Below are 15,524 nucleotides of genomic sequence, written 5' to 3' on the forward strand. Positions count from 1 at the left end.
ATGCCGTGGTTAATTCCCACAGTAAGTGGATGCCACCCTGTAAATCTTCTTGGCTCATTGCCTGCCACACCCGCTCCATTGCTGGTTAGGAGTAATGTTGTAAAACATGAAAGAGAACACAAAATGGACTGATGACTCTGAGAGAAGAATTGTAATTGGAGGACATTTCAGGACTGGCTCTGATATTGCATCCCGGAAAAAGTAAAACTCATACAGAGAGTGGAAAAGTGGTTACTAGGGCTATGGGGAGAGGTTGGTAAAAGGGAACAAATATTCAGCTATAAGATGAATAGAGTCTGAGGATCTAACGTAAAACACGGCAATCTTTTTGACATGTTTTGTATAAATGAAATCTTATATGAAGATAAAAATCTAAGTAGGAAAGATGGAGGGAAGAAAAAAAAAAAGAAGGTGAAATATGTGAGGTGATATGAATTAACTGGATGAGGAATCCTTTCACATCGTAAACACATGAAATCACCACAGTTATATTTCAATTTCTTGCAATGTTGTATGTCAATTATACCTCAAAAAAGTTGAAATTTTAAAAAAGATATTACAAGATCTATGAAAAACCGTGAGGATTGTGTCTGGCTTGATAACATTGAGAACCTAGAACTCAGGCGATCCAAAACGTCCCCCTGACTAATAGAGTGTTTGTGTCATCGGTTACTCAATTCCGAATTATCATAGGTTCCAGAATTGTTGGTTGGATGCAAGATTTCAAAGCAGCCACATGCTGGAAAACTTAGTTTTAATGAGTTTAGTTCTATTCTCTCAAAGCGGAGAGCTCTATTTAAAGATGATATTTCACGTGGACTTCCTTGATGTTTCGTACGCTGGATCAGAGACGGATATAGTGAGATATCATGAAGTAATTCCCTGTTTTTCTCTTTATAATTTCCGCGACATGATCCTTCTAGTTAGTAAGAAACATTTGTGTTGCCTTGAAGAGAATTAGATTATTATCATAATAATGGAAAGGGAAAGTAGTAGGTTTATGCTTGGCCCTTTTATATTTAAAATATACCTTTTTGGCTAGAGTGTGAGGCACAGGAGATCTAGATCCTGCAATCGAGGAATGAATCTGTGCCCTTTGCAATGGAAGCAAACTGTCTTAATCCCTGGAACCCTAAGGAAGTTCCTCAAAAGAGACGGTTTGCGACTAGGTCAGAAATGATAGTCTTCAAAGGCAATCCCTTTAAGGTCAAAGGAACAAAATTTACTGACTGAAGAGAAGCCTCTGGGTAATACGAATGAGGAGTCTCTGACCTATGAGCAGCCCATCAATACTCCTATTGCCGGCAATAGGAGTAAAGAGGACATCCCATGACACAGAAGGACCTGTCCCAGGAGAGAAGCCCAGGTTCATTCTGCCCGAGAGGAGAAGGCGGGCCGAGCGATGGTCTGGGAAGGGTTTAGAGACTCAGGGTGCGGGCACATGGCTACGCTTGCTGATGAGGGGTCAGATTCCCGATGAGATGAGACGACACGGCTCGCCAGCATGGTGGGGGCGTCAAGAACCCCCTCGAATCTTGCAGACCCTCTGCGACCAATGAGAGAGAGCCAGGCACCACTGCTCAGGGGCACAGCTTCTGCTCTGCTCTTGGCAGGTCCCGGTCACCTGCCACCTTCCTGTCTCCAGCAGAGGTAAAGTGAGGCCCAAATGCCGCCTGAGGATCTTTGAGCTCAGAACGGAAACTCTTTTTTTCGGTGGCCTGGAGTGTCATAAGCAATCCGAAGGTGAGCGGAATTAAATGCAAGTAGTCAGAATAATGGTGAGAACAAAAGGAAACGGCAAGTCACTGTTAACAATCTATTTTGGACGTAAAGTTTTGTGAAGAGAGAGACGGAACCTAGCTTCAGAAGGGGAGGGAGGTCCCGCAAGGTCGAATGAGGCCCACTGGTGGCTGGGGACTCATCTGGAGGAACTTCTCTGAAGAAGGGCCTGGGATCCATCTGAAAGCGGGAGTGGGAACCCAGGCCCGGGAGTGAGCGTCCAGAGCTGGAATGAGAGCTCCTGGGAGACTGACTCGAGCGCGGCTGGTTTCCGGGGCACCCACCTCCCCTTCTCCTCAGCTGATGCCCGCAGGCTGGGTCACGGCCCTTGAGGGAGAAGCCTTGGCAGAAGGTCTCCCCGCGGAGGGAGCCCATGGGTGTCTCAGTCTGTCAGTGGCAGTTGCTCGTTTTCTCGGGCTGCCAGCCCATCTGAGCTGTTTCTGTTGGAGGGGAAATCTGCCTGAAGTTACGCCTGAGGCCTGAGCTCTCTTATTATCAAATTAGGCGAATATCCGATACATAATGTGAATACCTGGCCTACTGCCATGGAATTTCTAAATATCCGTGTGCCGAAAGCTAACTCCGTCCCCACGTGTGCAAGCTAATTCAGGGGAACTCGCTCGTGTCTGACCCGTGTGGTAGTAGTGGTGAGAGCAGGAGTGGATCGGGAGCGAAAGGACCAGGTGGAATTTCTCGATTCAAATCCATGAATCTCTGAGGACTTCGTGAGCACGTTACACTTTAAGTGTCATTCCTGGCCTGAGAGGGAGCACGAACAGGACTTTTCTGACGGCTTCATGGAGACGTGAGACAGGAGTCGAGATCCACAGTATGCAGCGAGCGGTATCTTTGCTTATAGGCAGATCCAGAAAAAGCTATCAGCTCACTGTTGGTTCTTTCAAAGCACGTAGTAGCTGTGTGGTTGCCCGATAATGTGAGTGCCGTCCACCTAGACTGTACACGCACCTCACGCACCGAGTATCTGTCGGCCTTGTAGATGAGGAGGTGGCTGAGGGGCGTTTGCGCAAGTGACTGGGTTTGAATCTAGACAGCACCCTTTGCTGTGGGCTTGGTGAAGTGCAGGTCCTCAGTACACAGGATTCTCATCCTTCCTGGCCTGTTTCTGGCTCCTCTTCACCATCTGGGTTCCACAAGCCTCATCTTTAGCAGCACCGGTGTGCTCTTACCACAAACCTCCGAACAGCACGTTCTTTCAAGGTGCCTCCTCGTCCTTCACCGCTGGTGCTGGGCTCAGACCGTCCCCTGCCCCACGGCCCTTTCCCGGGCCTTTCCTTTTCACTCTCCCGTGGCTAGAGCTCTGACCCATCCTCCAAGCGCGAGGCCTCTTCTCACTATTTCGCATTCCAGGCAAGCCTACTTATTCTGGGAGTTATTCCCCCTTGATACTTTCTGTCTATAACCAGGACCAGGACCAAGCACACAAATCTCTTTCCACGCAACCCCTTCTTGACGCTCAGCTCTGCCGGGCGTGTTGGTGCTGACTCTCGTACGGATGGTGAGTCGACAGGTGACCGGTGACGGGTGAGCTTTTCATGAACCACGTGGAAAGTATGGTTGGCAAGCCTCTGACACAGATTCCCCCATGGGAAAACATCGTCACCTCCTGAGACAGTCCTGGGAACAAAGTCAACGAACAGAGGATTCAGTGCTTCCGGACACATCGAGTGCTTGTGGCAGACACAACCTGCCCCAGAGCATCCAAGGTCAAGTGTGAGGAAAGGCCTAGGAGTAGCGGGACCGGGGACTGAACAAGTCGGCTCTGCTCCTCTCCCGGCTGCAGTCCAAAGAAACGCCAAACAGGATGCCTCTTTGTTGCCATCGAGTGTCCAGTTCTAAACTTTTGTTAACAATGTATACAATGTTAAGGCGCGGGAGAGCCGGCTTTACTGAAACTTGTGGATCGTGCACTTCTTATCCCTGCTACTGTTTGATACAATTAGAGTTTAAGAGCACCCTGTTTTCCAGGAAAGATACTATATAACGCAAAGGTGCGATTTCTAGTGCCCCCTTAATTTCCCCAGTCTCTGGGTACGAGAGCTGAACCAAATGTTGTCTAGTATATTTTCAGGGACATGACAAGCTATTCAGATCCTTCCCGATAGATGTTCTGAAAAAGAACTACTAGCTGCAAGAACTAAATCTCAATTTCAACTCCGGTAGAGGAGAAGCTGCGCTGCTGGCAACAGTTAAGATAAACACTGTATCTTCCCAAGAATAGACTGGGTACCCCCAGCATTTACCTTGAGGCTGCAGCGAGGAAGACTAAGTCTGCCACTGAACTAGGTCCGTTTCTTTGACTTGAACCTTTATACGTGATTCCTGATATCTTCAGTTTCCGTATGCTGCCTGTAGCCCGAGACGTACAGGGCGCACCCCTCGTCAAGGCTCAGATTTCAAGAGTCTAATACATTTCCATTCAGATACAGATAGCAATCTGCAGAATAGAGAATAATACGTATCTCGTTGGAGCGTTACAGGAATATCATGACAGGACACGTGTGGCCCCGCGCGCCCCCAACCACAAGCCCAGATCTCCCGTCTCCCCTCCGAAACCTCCCCCTCCTCCCCCCCATACCCAGCCACCGAGGGGGGCCCGGGGAGGGATGGCGGTCTCAGCCCCGGTTCCGAGAGGTCACTCGTGGAGCCGCCCTAGCTAGGCCGAGACGCCAGATGTGGCTGCCCTGCTGCTTCACGTCCATCTCCGTGAGCCATGCCCAAAAGGCACGTGAAATCATTGAGAGCAAACAGCGCCCCCAGAAAACGCAAAATGATCCTCCTGAACCCCACACGGCCGCCATCTTGGTGGATCCACGTTAGAGGTCGTTGGTAGGTATCCCCACTTGATGCCTGAATAGTACTCACACGGACTCGATTTCTTTTCGCTTTTCCTGGGTGCCCTAGCCAGAGAGATCACGTGGGCCGGAGAGCAAACACAGAACAGAACAGAGCCCCGAACCACAGCCAAGTCGAGGGCGTGCGGAACCGCAGGAACTCACAGAGCCTGTGAGGGGACCCAGATGGGGAAGAAGCGTCCGTGCTCACGTATCTCTGGGGAGGTTGGAAGGGGCGCCCGCCAGCGAGGCAGGTGCCGCGCGAGTGGCCGGAGACGTTTCTCCGTGGGATCTCTCGGGGTGTCGCAGGGTGCCGGGTGCAGGGGCACCCTGGGAGGCCCGGTCCACCGAAAAGCCCGAGAAGTCTTCATGTGGGGCAGGCACGGAATGGTTTCTTGCAGGGCCGGGCGAGGAGAATTCGGGGGCCCATACCTCCAAGCCCCACACGTCTCGAGAGGGTTCCACGTGGCATTCTGAAAGGCCGGGCGACGGAGGGAAGGGGTTCGTGGCTGCGGACAACGCCTGGCTGGAGGAATTCTTTGTCTTTGGCGACGGTTCACCCCGCAGGTCAGGTCATGAGGTTCCTCGACACCTTCCACGGGGCGGATGTTCACAGGAGGAGTGGGGACGGGACGGCGGACTCGCAGGCGACCCTCCTGTCCCCACTGCTCCCCTCCCTCCAGCACTGGAGTTCGAATCTAGATGGGCCTCTGACCGCACACATCGCTGGGTTTACATCGTGCCGGCTTCACCTTCGATTCTCACAAACTGGCACTCTTGCTGCTGCTAGAAGTGTCCTAGAGAAGAAGACATCGGGTTCCGTACCAGATCAGCTTCTTGGACGTGGCCCTCTGGAGCCCGTGGCTTTGGCTTCAGGGGAAGCGCGCTGCCTACGGTATAGCCTGGCCCGGAAGCTCATCCGAGGATTCCTAAGGAGTTCGCGGGCCCCGAGGATTCTGTTTCCGAAAAGCGTTTTCTGGAACCGGGCGACTTGGGAGAACGTGTCACTGGTGTGGAAAATGGAAGGCCGCTGTCAGAGGGTTCAGTGACCTTTACGCTCCCTCCTTTCACTTGAAAGGCGTCTTCTTTTTTCTCCCCACCCCGCCCCCCAACCCCCCAACCCCCCGCAGCACACACACACCCGACAGCTTGCCTGACCGTTGTTGCTGGGGAGATGAAATCCCAGGAGACGGGAGGCCAAGTCTCTCTCACACCCCGGGGCAAACGATAGGAACGGGTCCCCAGCCGTGTGATGTCTCCGTGTCTCAGCACGGCCGACAGTCTCCTCCTCTTTCTAGGTGCTCCCGTTTCCTCCACCCCCCACCCCCCCACCCCACCCCACCCCACCCCACCCCACCCCATCCCATCCCAAACTAAGGGTTTAGTTTAATGCCAAACTTCTACAAAGAAATAAGCAAATTTTTGTGCAATGTCCAGTTATCTCTTTCTAGGTTGATAGACTGATCAATGCCATGGTTAATTCCCACAGTAAGTGGATGCCACCCTGTAAATCTTCTTGGCTCATTGCCTGCCACACCTGCTCCATTGCTGGTTAGGAGTAATTTTGTAAAACATGAAAGATAACACAAAATGGACTGATGACTCTGAGAGAAGAATTGTAATTGGAGGAAATTTCAGGACTGGCTCTGACAGTGCCTCCCGGAAAAAGTAAAACTCATACAGAGAGTAGAAAAGTGGTTACTAGGGCTATGGGGAGAGGTTGGTAAAAGGGAACAAATGTTCAGCTATAAGATGAATAGAGTCTGAGGATCTAATGTAAAACACGGCAATCTTTTTGACATGTTTTGTATAAATGAAATCTTATGAAGATAAAATCTAAGTGGGAAAGATGGAGGGAAGAAAAAAAAAAGAAGGTGAAATATGTGAGGTGATATGAATTAACTGGATGAGGAATCCTTTCACATCGTAAACACGTGAAATCACCACAGTCATATTTCAATTTCTTGCAATTTTATATGTCAATTGTACCTCAAAAAAGTTGAAATTTTAAAAAAGATATTACAGGATCTATGAAAAACCGTGAAGATTGTGTCTGGCTTGATAACATTGAGAACCTAGAACTCAGGCGATCCAAAACGTCCCCCTGACTAGTAGAGTGTTTGTGTCATCGGTTACTCAATTCTGAATTATCATAGGTTCCAGAATTGTCGGTTGGATGCAAGATTTCAAAGCAGCCACATACTGGAAAACTTAGTTTTAATGAGTTTAGTTCTATTCTCTCAAAGTGGAGAGCTCTATTTAAAGATGATACTTTACGTGGACTTCCTTGATTTTTCGTACGTTGGATCAGAGACGGATGTAGTGAGATACCATGAAGTAATTCCCTGTTTTTCTCTTTATAATTTCCGCGACATGATCCTTCTAGTTAGTAAGAAACATTTGTGTTGCCTTGAAGAGAACTAGATTATTATCATAATAATGGAAAGGGAAAGTAGTAGGTTTATGCTTGGCCCTCTTATATTTAAAATATACCTTTTTGGCTACAGTGTGAGGCACGGGAGATCTAGATCCTGCAATCGAGGAAAGAATCTGTGCCCTTTGCAATGGAAGCAAACTGTCTTAATCCCTGGAACCCTAAGGAAGTTCCTCAAAAGAGACGGTTTGCGACTAGGTCAGAAATGATAGTCTTCAAAGGCAATGCAATCCCTTTGACTTCAAAGGAACAAAATTTACTGACTGAAGAAAAGCCTCTGGGTAATACGAATGAGGAGTCTCTGACCTATGAGCAGCACATCAATACTCCTGTTGCCGGCAATAGGAGTAAAGAGGACATCCCATGACACAGAATGACCTGTCCCAGGAGAGAAGCCCAGGTTCATTCTGCCTGAGAGGAGAAGGCGGGCCGAGTGATGGTCTGGGAAGGGTTTAGAGACTCAGGGTGAGGGCACATGGCTACGCTTGCCGATGCGGGGTCAGATTCCCGATGAGATGAGACGACACGGCTCACCAGCATGGTGGGGCCGTCAGGAACCCCCTCGAATCTTGCAGACCCTCTGCGACCAATGAGAGAGAGCCAGGCACCACTGCTCAGGGGCACAGCTTCTGCTCTGCTCTTGGCAGGTCCCGGTCACCTGCCACCTTCCTGTCTCCAGCAGAGGTAAAGTGAGGCCCAAATGCCTCCTGAGGATCTTTGAGCCCAGAACAGAAACTCTCTTTTTTTCGGTGGCCTGGAGTGTCACAAGCAATCCGAAGGTGAGCGGAATTAAATGCAAGTAGTCAGAATAATGGTGAGAACAAAAGGAAATGGCAAGTCATTGTTAACAATCCATCTTGGACTTAAAGTTTTGTGAAGAGAGAGACGGAACCTAGCTTCAGAAGGGGAGGGAGGTCCCGCAAGGTCGAATGAGGCCCACTGGTGGCTGGGGACTCATCTGGAGGAACTTCTCTGAAGAAGGGCCTGGGATCCATCTGAAAGCGGGAGTGAGAACCCGGGCCCGGGAGTGAGCGTCCAGAGCTGGAACGAGAGCTCCTGGGAGACTGACTCGAGCGCGGCTGGTTTCCGGGGCACCCACCTCCCCTTCTCCTCAGCTGATGCCCGCAGGCTGGGTAACGGCCCTTGAGGGAGAAGCCTTGGCAGAAGGTCTCCCCATGGAGGGAGCCCACAGGTGTCTCAGTCTGTTAGTGGCAGTTGCTCGTTCTCTCGGGCTGCCAGCCCATCTGAGCTGTTTCCGTTGGAGGGAAAATCGGCCTGAAGTTATGCCTGAGGCCCGGGCTCTCTTATTATCAAATTAGGCGAATATCCGATACATAATGTGAATACCTGGCCTACTGCCATGGAATTTCTAAATATCCGTGTGCCGAAAGCTAACTCCACCCCCACGTGTGCAAGCTAATTCAGGGGAACTCGCTCGTGTCTGACCCGTGTGGTAGTAGTGGTGAGAGCAGGAGTGGATCGGGAGCGAAAGGACCAGGTGGAATTTCTCGATTCAAATCCATGAATCTCTGAGGACTTCGTGAGCACGTTACACTTGAAGTGTCATTCCTGGCCTGAGAGGGAGCACGAACAGGACTTTTCTGACGGCTTCATGGAGACGTGAGACAGGAGTCGAGATCCACAGTATGCAGCGAGCGGTATCTTTGCTTATAGGCAGATCCAGAAAAAGCTATCAGCTCACTCTTGGTTCTTTCAAAGCATGTATTAGCTGTGTGGTTGCCTGATATGTGAGTGCCGTCCACCTAGACTGTACGTACACGCACCTCACGCACCGAGTATCTGTCGGCCTTGTAGATGAGGAGGTGGCTGAGCGGCGTTTGCGCAAGTGACTGGGTTTGAATCTAGACAGCACCCTTTGCTGTGGGCTTGGTGAAGTGCAGGTCCTCAGTACACGGGATTCTCATCCTTCCTGGCCTGTTTCTGGCTCCTCCTTACTATCTGGGTTCCACAAGCCTCATCTTTAGCAGCACCGGTGTGCTCTTACCACAAACCTCCGAACAGCACGTTCTTTCAAGGTGCCTCCTCGTCCTTCACCGCTGGTGCTGGGCTCAGACCGTCCCCTGCCCCACGGCCCTTTCCCGGGCCTTTCCTTTTCACTCTCCCGTGGCTAAAGCTCTGACCCGTCCTCCAAGCGCGAGGCCTCTTCTCACTATTTCGCATTCCAGGCAAGCCTACTTATTCTGGGAGTTATTCCCCCTTGATACTTTCTGTCTATAACCAGGACCAGGACCAAGCATACAAATCTCTTTCCACGCAACCCCTTCTTGACGCTCAGCTCTGCCGGGCGTGTTGGTGCTGACTCTCGTACGGATGGTGAGTTGACAGGTGACCGGCGACGGGCGAGCTTTTCATGAACCACGTGGAAAGTATGGTTGGCAAGCCTCTGACACAGATTCCCCCATGGGAAAACATCGTCACCTCCTGAGACAGTCCTGGGAACAAAGTCAATGAACAGAGGATTCAGTGCTTCCGGACACATCGAGTGCTTGTTGCAGACACAACCTGCCCCCAGAGCATCCAAGATCAAGTGTGAGGAAAGGCCTAGGAGTAGCGGGACCGGGGACTGAACAAGTCGGCTCTGCTCCTCTCCCGGCTGCAGTCCGAAGAAACGCCAAACAGGATGCCTCTTTGTTGCCATCAAGTGTCCAGTTCTAAACTTTTGTTAACAATGTATATAATGTTAAGGAGCGGGAGAGCCAGCTTTACTGAAACTTGTGGATCATGCACTTCTTATCCCTGCTACTGTTTGATACAATTAGAGTTTCAGAGCAGCCTGTTTTCCAGCAAAGATACTATATAACCCAAAGGTGCGATTTCTAGTGCCACCTTAATTTCCCCAGTCTCTGGGTACGAGAACTGAACCAAATGTTCTCTAGTATACTTTCAGGGACATGACAAGCTATTCGGATCCTTCCTGATAGATGTTCTGAAAAAGAACTACTAGCTGCAAGAACTAAATCTCAATTTCACCTCCGGCAGAGGAGAAGCTGCGTTGCTGGCAACAGTTAAAATAAACACTGTATCTTCCCAAGAATAGACTGGGTACCCCCAGCGTTTACCTTGAGGCTGCAGCGAGGAAGACTAAGTCTGCCCCTGAACTAGGTCCGTTTCTTTGACTTTAACCTTTATACGTGATTCCTGATATCTTCAGTTTCCGTATGCTGCCTGTAGCCCGAGACGTACAGGGCGCACCCCTCGTCAAGGCTCGGATTTCAAGAGTCTAATACATTTCCATTCAGGTACAGATAGCCATCTGCAGAATAGAGAATAATATTTATCTCGTTGGAGCGCTGCAGGAATATCATGACAGGACACGTGTGGCCCCGCGCGCCCCCAACCACAAGCCCAGATCTCCCGTCTCCCCTCCGAAACCTCCCCCTCCCCCCCCCACACCCAGCCACCGAGGGGGGCCCGGGGAGGGATGGCGGTCTCAGCCCCGGTTCCGAGAGGTCACTCGTGGAGCCGCCCTAGCTAGGCCGAGACGCCAGATGTGGCTGCCCTGCTGCTTCACGTCCCATCTCCGTGAGCCATGCCCAAAAGGCACGTGAAATCATTGAGAGCAAATAGCGCCCCCAGAAAACGCAAAATGATCCTCCTGAACCCCACACGGCCGCCATCTTGGTGGATCCACGTTAGAGGTCATTGGTAGGTATCCCCACTTGATGCCTGAATAGTACTCACACGGACTCGATTTCTTTTCGCTTTTCCTGGGTGCCCTAGCCAGAGAGATCACGTGGGCCGGAGAGCAAACACAGAACAGAACAGAGCCCCGAACCACAGCCAAGTCGAGGGCGTGCGGAACCGCAGGAACTCACAGAGCCTGTGAGGGGACCCAGATGGGGAAGAAGCGTCCGTGCTCACGTATCTCTGGGGAGGTTGGAAGGGGCGCCCGCCAGCGAGGCAGATGCCGCGCGAGTGGCCGGAGACGTTTCTCCGTGGGATCTCTCGGGATGTCGCAGGGTGCCGGGTGCAGGGGCACCCTGGGAGGCCCGGTCCACCGAAAAGCCCGAGAAGTCTTCATGTGGGGCAGGCCCGGGATGGTTTCTTGCAGGGCCGGGCGAGGAGAATTCGGGGGCCCATACCTCCAAGCCCCACACGTCTCGAGAGGGCTCCACGTGGCATTCTGAAAGGCCGGGCGACGGAGGGAAGGGGTTCGTGGCTGCGGACGACGCCTGGCTGGAGGAATTCTTTGTCTTTGGCGACGGTTCACCCCGTAGGTCAGGTCATGAGGTTCCTCGACACCTTCCACGGGGCGGATGTTCACACGGGGAGTGGGGACAGGACGGCGGACTCGCAGGCCACCCTCCTGTCCCCACTGCTCCCCTCCCTCCAGCACTGGAGTTCGAATCTAGATGGGCCTCTGACCGCTCACATCGCTGGGTTTACATCGTGCCGGCTTCACCTTCGATTCTCACAAACTGGCACTCTTGCTGCTGCTAGAAGTGTCCTAGAGAAGAAGACATCGGGTTCCGTACCAGATCAGCTTCTTGGACGTGGCCCTCTGGAGCCCGTGGCTTTGGCTTCAGGGGAAGCGCGCTGCCTACGGTATAGCCTGGCCCGGAAGCTCATCCGAGGATTCCTAAGGAGTTCGCGGGCCCCGAGGATTCTGTTTCCGAAAAGCGTTTTCTGGAACCGGGCGACTTGGGAGAACGTGTCACTGGTGTGGAAAATGGAAGGCCGCTGTCAGAGGGTTCAGTGACCTTTACGCTCCCTCCTTTCACTTGAAAGGCGTCTTCTTTTTTCTCCCCACCCCGCCCCCCAACCCCCCAACCCCCCGCAGCACACACACACCCGACAGCTTGCCTGACCGTTGTTGCTGGGGAGATGAAATCCCAGGAGACGGGAGGCCAAGTCTCTCTCACACCCCGGGGCAAACGATAGGAACGGGTCCCCAGCCGTGTGATGTCTCCGTGTCTCAGCACGGCCGACAGTCTCCTCCTCTTTCTAGGTGCTCCCGTTTCCTCCACCCCCCACCCCCCACCCCCACCCCCCCCCCCGCCACCGACCCCCGCCCCCAGCAGCCCTGCCACCCCACCCCAGACCCGACCGCCCGGCCCGGCCGCCCGGCCGCCTTTCCTTTCCGGTGTTTGTGGCCAGTTATTTTGAAATCCATGTTCTCCTGACCTCAAGCGCACTTTCCCCGCCCACCGGCGCATGCTTGTGTTTGTTGTCGTTGGACTTGATCACGGTCTCGACACAGGTTGACTTTCGTTTTCTCTTGTTGGGGGTCCGAGTGTCTCCTTCTTTTCCTTTCTTGCTCCTGGGCTTGCGTGTCTGTGTCTGTGTCTGCTTTCGAGAAGTCCTGCTTTGTTCTCCGAGCAGCGCTTGCCTGGTTTCGCTTTGCCGGTCGGTCCCTCCCTCCCTGCCTCCCTCCCTTCTCTCTCTCCCTCCCTCCCTCCTTCGGGGGAGGGGGCCCGGGGGAGCCCGGGATGTCACTGGTGCCCCTCTCTCGGCCGTCCCCGCCCCGAGCCCCGCCGCCCGCCGGCGTCTCCGTGGAATGTCCGCCCACCAGCCTGGAATCGCGTGGGTGGGGGGGGGAGCGCGTCTCCTTCGTGGCAGCCTCCTGGGGAGCTATTTCCCAGCTCCTCTCCCTTCCTCTGCGGCCGGGGTCGCGTCGCGTCGCGTCTCTCGGAGGCGGCGGCTCCGAGCCGAGCTCGGGCGTTTGGGCGGCCGGCGCTGTGGCGTCCTCGGCGGCCGGCGACAGCGACCCGTCCTCGGGACATTGGAGCCGGTTGTCAGGAGCCACCTGGCGGCCGCTTTTATAGTGTCCCTCCCCTCTGGAGCTTCGGCGACCTTCAGGAGGGTTGTGACTCAGCCGCCGGGCCCGAGGGCACAGCTCTCAGAGACCGGCTCTGCTGGCAGCGACAGTGGCGGTGGCGCCGAGGCCTAGGGACGTCCTGCTGTCGCCGGAGATTGGTTCTCTAGGTTTCTGAGGAGGGTGGCCGTCGCGGCGGCGGCGGCGCTCCAGAGCCGGGCTCTGGGGTGGCCTGACCGGGCCTCCCTCAGGAGGGTTTGCTTTTCGCCCTCAGGAGGGTTTGCCTTCTTCTGCCAGGAGGGTTGGCTCCCGCCCTCAAAAAGGGTTTGCTGTTCGCCTTTTCAGAAGGGTTTGCGTCTCCCTTCAGGAGGTTTTTGCTTTCCCGCCCTTTCAGGAGGGTTTGCCACCCCCGGAGGGTTTGCTTTCTCACCCCTCCCCAACTCCCTGAATCACGGCCAGGAGGTCAGGGACCGGCTCGAGCCGTCCTGGGTGCCCCGGACAGGACGGTCTGGGGCCCCGGGCGTGGTCCCTCGTTGGGGCCCGCTCGTCTCGTGGGAGGCGCCTCGCCGGCGGGTCTCTCTTCGTTTTTCTCTTTGGCAACTCGAAGCCAAACCCCCGCTCGGAGACTCGGACGGACGGACGGGTACACCTACCCGTGCGGGCGAAGGGGGAGGGCGTCCCCGGCCAGCTCCCTCCCCCTTGGCGTCTGCGCCCCCACTTCGCCCACCGGGCGCCCCCTTCGCCCCCCTCCCCCCCCCCAGTCGACCAGATGACCCCCGACAGCTCCGGGCCTGGTGTTTCTGGGGTAGTGCTGGGGACAGGTGGCGGTGCCAAGGTGCCAAGGTCCCTCCCTGCCAGTCGTGGGTGGGCCCCGCTGTCGGGCGCTGTCATTTTGTCGCCCGAAATGGGCCTTTTCTGCCACCAGGTAAGTGCCGACACGGTCTCTCTCGGCGTCTGCCGCCGAGGACTTTGGGCCTCTGGACGCACGCGGGGCTCTGGGCCTTTGGGCCGCCGGCCTGGGCCTGTGCGTCGGCTCCCGCGTGGCGTGTCTGGCAGACCCGACCCGTGGCGCCACCTCCGGTCTCTGGGCGACCCGAGGGCGGCGGGGCGAGGCGCCGTGGGTCTTCTACCCTGTGTGACCCCCGCTGCGGGCGCCCGGTGGTGGCCGGGACGACCCCCGCTCTGTAGGCTCCGTGCCCCGTGTCAGGCAGCTCCTCCTCCTGGGGTCGTCGGCGGCTGTCGCCTGAGGTGAGGTGAGGTGAGGTGTGGCGGGGGGAGGCGGCCGGTGAGGCTTAAAGCGGGCCCCTCCGGCGACTGCCCTCACCGTGCCTTCCCCCCTCCCCCTCGGCTCAACGGATCGATGTGGTGTGGTCGTGCTCTCCCGGGCCGGGCCTAAGCCGTGCCGGACGAGGGACGGGCGTTCCTGGTGAACGTGTGCGGTCTTCTCGGTCTGTCCACGGGGCCCCTCGCCTGCCTTTCCCCCTGCCCGTCGGGGAGGGTGAGGAAGGCGGGAGGGTGGGTGCGGCCTCCGGCCCTGACTCTCGGTCTCCTGCCCGCCCCCCCTCCACGGGGCGTCAGTGAGGCCGTCGGTCTTCGGACACAGCGGACGCTCTCGCTTCGCCTTCTCGGCGCGTGTCCCGCGAGCGGCCCTCCCCGCGGTGGGGAGGGCTGTGCCCGCCGCTGCGCCGCGCGCCCCGCGTGGGTGGGTGAGCGTGCCTCGTTTGACCCTCGGTGGTGCCCCTGGAGCGCTCCAGGTCGCCCCCTCAGGTGCCTGAGGCCGAGCGGTGGTGTCGTTTCCCTTAACCCGGCGTCCTCCTCGGGTCCCCCACCGCGGTGGGGTGTGTGTGTGTCCCGCGAGTGGCTCTCGTTGGGGGGAGGGGTCGAGACGGGAAGAGAGGCGTGCCTGTTCCCCTCGCCTCTTCCGTTGGGGGCAGGTGCTGCCTCGTCGTGGAGGCACGGGCCGTGCTCCGGCCCCGACCGTGCACACGCTCCCGTGTGGTCGTCCGCTTACCTGTACCGCAGACCCCTCCCGCCCAGTCGAGGATCGGCGGCTCGTGGAGCGCCTCCGTGGGCCCGAAGGAGAGACGATGGGGTGAGGGACGGCGCGCCCTCGGTGAGAAAGCCTTCTCTAGCGATCCGAGAGGGAGCCTCTGGGGTACCGGAGCCCCCGGCCGCTGCCCCTCCTGAGTGCGCAGTGTAGCCGCCGTGGCGACTGCCAGAGCACGTGGGCAGAATCCCCCCACCTCTCCTCTGTGAGGGGGGATGGGTGCGCCGGCCCCGCGGTGGGGCCGTGTGCCGCTCGTTGCCTACCGCGGCCCGCGCCTCCCCCCGCCGAGTCGGGGGAGGGTCCCGCCGGGCCCCGCCGGGTGTCCGGCACGTGGGGGGGAACCGTGCGTGCGCCGCGTGCGTGCGGCCGCCCCCGCGGTGTGAGTGCAGGAGGAGAAGGGCCGGGGGGCGACGCCCGGTCGGCCCCGGCTTCCCCAGCCCCGCGGCCGTGGCGAGGAGGAGTCCGTCGCGCCCGCCCTCGTCCCCGAGCCGGTGGCGGCGCGCGGGCACGGTCTGGGCCGCCTCGCTCGAGAGCGTGTCCCCGGGATGTGGCGCCTCGGGGTCAGACTAGATGGAGAGACGGATCCGTCGAGGGTGGGCGGAGGAGACGGGTGGACGGCGCCGCCGGCCCTGGCGG

General features: G+C 56.2%; 2 long non-coding RNA genes across 3 annotated transcripts in view; both read right to left on the bottom strand.

Moving 5' to 3' along the window:
* Nucleotides 1-468: 468 nt before the first annotated feature.
* On the bottom strand, nucleotides 469-5,638 carry LOC145534275 (uncharacterized). The gene is made up of 2 exons (XR_014074397.1): nucleotides 4,041-5,638; nucleotides 469-3,414 (listed from the first exon to the last, which is right to left on the bottom strand). It is a non-coding gene; the product is annotated as an uncharacterized LOC145534275 (long non-coding RNA).
* A 592-nt stretch (nucleotides 5,639-6,230) lies between these two features.
* Nucleotides 6,231-15,524, bottom strand: part of LOC145534274 (uncharacterized) — a 30,961-nt gene continuing 21,667 nt past the window's right edge. For both annotated transcript variants that reach the window (XR_014074396.1, XR_014074395.1), the window contains exons 2-3: nucleotides 10,146-10,339; nucleotides 6,231-9,518 (exon numbers count right to left, since the gene is read on the bottom strand). This is a non-coding gene — a long non-coding RNA (uncharacterized LOC145534274). The remainder of the gene's footprint in view (nucleotides 9,519-10,145; nucleotides 10,340-15,524) is intronic.

This window comes from Giraffa tippelskirchi, chromosome 14, assembly GCF_054371585.1.
Source record: "Giraffa tippelskirchi isolate mGirTip1 chromosome 14, T2T-mGirTip1v1.2.pri, whole genome shotgun sequence".
Taxonomy (NCBI): Eukaryota; Metazoa; Chordata; class Mammalia; order Artiodactyla; family Giraffidae; genus Giraffa; species Giraffa tippelskirchi.